The sequence below is a fragment of the Enhydra lutris genome, unplaced genomic scaffold (assembly GCF_002288905.1).
Source record: "Enhydra lutris kenyoni isolate GAN:26980312 unplaced genomic scaffold, ASM228890v2 scaffoldscaffold44, whole genome shotgun sequence".
Classification (NCBI taxonomy): domain Eukaryota; kingdom Metazoa; phylum Chordata; class Mammalia; order Carnivora; family Mustelidae; genus Enhydra; species Enhydra lutris.
Window position 1 is genome coordinate 1951237 of NW_019154128.1, and position 5125 is coordinate 1956361.

The window sequence follows — 5125 nt, forward strand, 5'->3', positions numbered from 1 at the left end:
AAGGGGCGGGGGGTGGGAGGTTGGGGGAACCAGGTGGTGGGTATCAGAGAGGGCACGGATTGCATGGAGCACTGGGTGTGGTACAAAAACAATGAATACTGTTATGCTGAAAATAAAAAAAATTAAAAAAAAAAGAAGTAGACCAGAACAAGTGAAAAGGAAAGGACAAAATACAAAATATCCACTGTGTGTATTAATAAGTGCATTCACCCAGGGGCTGTATCAGTGCATCACGCCCACGTGATGAAGCGAAGGCATTTTATTTGAAGGAGAGTGCTCTGTGCGTGATAGATCAGCTCCCTTTTGTCAATAACCTTGCCTTTAATACCAGGATTGATGGATATGCCCCGACCTTCTCTTCACTCTACCTCTACCTGAAATGAGTGAGTTACTTACAGCATAGTTCATCAAAGGTTGTACATTTAAAGAGCAAACACTTTCACTCAAGATTCAACTAGGGTCACTTTCTGTCACTCTGCCTCAAGTGAAGAAATATATACTAAAGGTGCTTCATTGATGACTGTTTTTTCTCTAAAGAATTTCCTCTTTAGAGAAAAGTCTTTTGGAATTCTTGAAGATAAAATGAGTCTGTTAATATGTAGATTGTAAATTTATTATATGAAATTTATGGAACTAAGTGACAATGTTAATGAAAATATTTGAGACCAATAAATCCTAACACCTGGAACCCAGGTAGGAGAGTCTGACTTAATGCCTTCTGGAGAGGTGATAGGACCTTGGGTTCTTAAAAGTGTTCCCGGGAAATTTTAACGTGCACCCAAGGTAAGAATCATGGTATGAAACTCTTCAGATTAAATAAGTGGAATATTCCTTTATGAAATTAGAATTCTAGACAAAAGAGAAGAAAATACACAGAAACACACATACATGCACACACAGAGTTCCTAGTTTCCAATTTGCTCTTAAATGTATTATTACATTTCTTCTACATTAAAAGTTATAATCTTCCACTTTAAAACATTGTTCTTGAAAAAGAAATAGAGAACCAATAAAAGAGTCTTGTCATCTGTAATTCTTTATAGTTTACAAATGTTCTCCATTTAATACTATCTTCCTAATTAATCTTCATGACATCCCATTTAATAGACAGTAGAACTAAGAAGCTATGAGCTGCTTTGTACATAGTGCATTAATCACCAATAGGTATTATTGAAACAGAAGTGAAAAAATAAAAATTTAAAAATCTTATTAAAAATTAAATATTTTAATTCATAAGAAAGCTTATGAATATTTTGATTTTATTTTTTCAGGTATCCTTGTCCGCTTTTGGTATCACAGTAATGCTGGCCTCATAAAATGTGCTTGGAATTGTTTACTCTTATTTTTTGCAAAAGTTTGAAAAGGATTGATATGAATTCTTTTTTGAATGACTAACCATAAGAGACTCTTAATCTCAGGAAACAAACAGGGTTGCTGGAGGGGAGGCATGTGGGATGGATGGGATAGTTGGGTGATGGACATTGGGAAGGGTATGTGCAATGGTGAGTGCTGTGAATTGTGTAAGACTGGTGATTCACAGACCTGTACCCCTGAATCAAATAATACATTATATGTTTAATGATTAGTAGAATTCACTAGTGAACCCATCTGGTCCTGCACTTTTGTTTGTTTGAGGTTTTTGATTACTGATTTAATCTCCTTATTAGTAATTGGTCTGTTCAGATTTTCTATTTTTTCATGATTCAGTTGTGGTAGGTTTTATGTTTCTAGGATTTATCCATTTCTTATAGGTATCCAATTTGTTGGTATATAATAGTTCATAGATGTCTCTTGGGGCTTCTGCATTTCTATGCTATTAGTTGTAAAATTTCCTCTTTCATTTCTAATTTTATTTGAATCCTCTCTTTTTCTTGGTGAATCTAATGAAAAGTTTGTCAATTTTGTTTATCTTTTCAGAAAAAAAAAACTAAAAAAAAAGAAAAAAATTCTTAATTTAATTGCTCTTGTCTGTTATCTTTTTAGTCTCTATTTCATTTATTTCTACTCTGATCTGTGTTACTTCTTTCTTTCCACTAGCTTTGGGCTTGGTTTGTTTTCTTTTTGTAGTTCCTTGAGGTATAAAGTTAAATTGTTTATTTGAGGTTTTTCCTTGTTTCTTGACGAAGTATATATCACTATGAACTTCTCTATTAGAACTGCTTTTGTTGTACCCCAGACTTTCAGTATGTTGTGCTTCCATTTTCATTTGTCTCAAAGTATTGTTTTTTAAATTTCTCTTTTGATTTCATCTTTGATCCACTCATGGCTTTAGTATGTTCCTTAATCACATATTTATGAATTTTCCAGCTTTTCTTCTTATCATTGATTGCCAGCTTCATGTCATTGTCAGAAAAAATACTTGGTATGATTTCAATCTTCTTAAATTTGCTAAGACATAATCAACTAAGATATGATGTATCCTAGAAAACATTATCTCTGTATTTGAGATGAATATATACAAGCACACCTATGAGAAACTGAGGGTTTAGTTCCAGACCACTACAATAGAGCGGATATTGAAATAAAGCAAGTCATGTGAATTTTTTTTTGTTTTGCAGTGCATGTAAAAGTTGCTACTATATTGTAGTATATTAAGTGTGTAGTAACATTATGTCTAAAAAAAGTACATATTTTCATTAAAAAATGTTATTTCTAAAGAGTGCTCACCATTATCTGAACTTTCAACAAGTCATAATCACTGATCACAGATTATCATAACAAATATAATAATAATGAGAAAGTTTGAACCATTGTAAGAACTGCCAGAATGAGACATAGAGAGAAGAAATCAGAAAATGCTGTTGGAAAAATGGCACTGATGAACTTGTTCAATGCAGTGTTGTCCAAAACCTTCAGTATGTAAAAAACACAGCATCTGAAATACAGTAAAGCAAAGTGCAATAAAACAAGGTATGCCTATATTCTGCTGCTTTGGGATGAAGCATTCTATTGGGTTCTGTTAGTTGGGTTCTGTTAGGTATGTTAGTTTCCTTTGGTATAAATTATATGTCAAGTCCATTGTTTCCTTTTTGATTTTCTATCTGGATCCATTGTTGAAGGATATATATATATATATATATATATATATATATATATATATATATATTAAAATTCTTTTATCTTCTTGATGAATTGACCACTTTGTCTCTTACAGTGATGACCTTCTTTGTCTCTTACAGTTTTTTACTTTATGTCTATTTCTTCTGCTATAAGTGTAGCTTCGCTTGCTCTTTTTTGGTTTCCATTTGCATGGAATATCATTTTCCATCCTTTTTCTTTGAGCCTATGTATGTTCTTGAGGCTGAAGTGAGTTTCTTGTGGGCAACATATGGGTAAGTCTTTTTTTTTTTTTTTAATCCATTCTACTGCTCTGTGTTTTCTGATTAGAATTAATCCATTTACACTTGATGTAATTACTGATAGGTAAATACTTAGGGTTATTATCTTATTAGTTTTTTTCTGTTTTGTAGTTTTTTTGTTCCTTTCTTTCTGGACACCGTCCTTCAAGAACTGGTGAGTTTCTGTATTCATATACTTTGATTACCTTCTCTTTATCTTGTACATATTTACTATAGATTTCTGTTTTGTGGTTAGCCTGAGGCTTACTTGATTGACCCATCTTACTATATAACAGTCTATTTTAAGCTAACAACTTAACTTTGGTTGCATAAAAAACTCTCCACTCTTATACCCCTGTACCCATTTTATAATTTTGATGTCACAATTTACATCTCTTTATATTGTGGATTGTTAAACAAATTATTGCATAGCTATTTTTAATACTTTTGTCCTTTAACCTTTATATCAGAGTTAATTCTCCACCATACTACAGTATTAAAGTATGATTAATCTGACTTCATGCTATGCTTTACCAGAGTGCTGTATATTTTCATATGTTTTCTTGTTACTAATTGGCATCTTTTCCTTTCAGCTTGAAGAACTCATTTCTTGTAACACAGGTCCAGTGGAGCTGAACTCCTTGTTTGTTTGGTTAAGTTTCATCTTGCCTTCATTTCTGAAGGACACCTTTGTTGGATAAAGTATTCTTGGTTGGTAGTTTATTCTTTCAACACGTCATATCATCCCACTTTTCTGCTGAGAAATCTGATTATAACCTTATGGGTGTTCCCTTATAGGAAAAATGTTTTTCTTTTGTTGTTTTAAAGTTTATTTTTGTCTTTGATTTTAGATAGTTTTGTTATAATAGTCATTGTAGAAGGTCATTTTGGATTGAAATTATGGGGAGATCTACTAACTTATTAAACTTGGATGTCCAAATCTCTCTCTAGGGTTGGGGAGTTCTTGGCTGTTATTTCTCTAGGTAAGCTTTCTCTGTAAGAAAGGTAAGCCCTTTCTTCTCCATTTGGGACTCTGGTAATGTGTAGATTGTTTCTCTTATTTCTCGTTTCTCTTCCTGTGAGCGCCATAGGCCTTCTTTATTCCTTTTCATCCTTTTTTTCTGTTTGCTTCTCTGACAGAATAGCTGAAAATGATCTATCTTCAAGCTCACTGGTTCTTTCTTCTGCTTGCTTCAGGTGGTTATTGAAGCTCTATTGCATTCTTCAGTCCCATCACTGCATTCTTTGTATTCTTAAGATCCAAAATTCTGTTTGATTCTTCTTTATTTTCTATATTTTTACTGAACTTCTCATTTTGTTATATTGTTTTTCTGATTTTGTCAAATTCTTTATCTGTGTTCCTTTATAGCTTTCTGAGCATCTTCAGAAGTATTTTAAATTGTTTGTCAGGTAATTCATGTATCTCTATTTCTTTGGTGTCTATAAGTAGAAATTTACTGTGTCCCTTTGGTGATGTCATGTTTTCCTGATTCTTCATGATCCCCATAGTCTTGTGCAAGTGTCACAAGTGTCTGCACATTTGAAGAAGCCATCACTTCTTCCAGACTTGATCGACTGACTTTAGTAAAGAAAGCTCTTCACCTCCTGGTGGGAGAAGCCTGCAGTGTACTGTAGCACTGGGTCTAGTCAAGCAGAGCCATATGGTAGCTCCAAGTCTGGGGTGGCATGATGTCTCATTGGTCCAGGCTTCTGGAGTCCCCCATCAACAACTGCATGGTCCTTGGTGAGTACTATAGGAGCCTGAAGTGACTGTAAGTCCTATACAC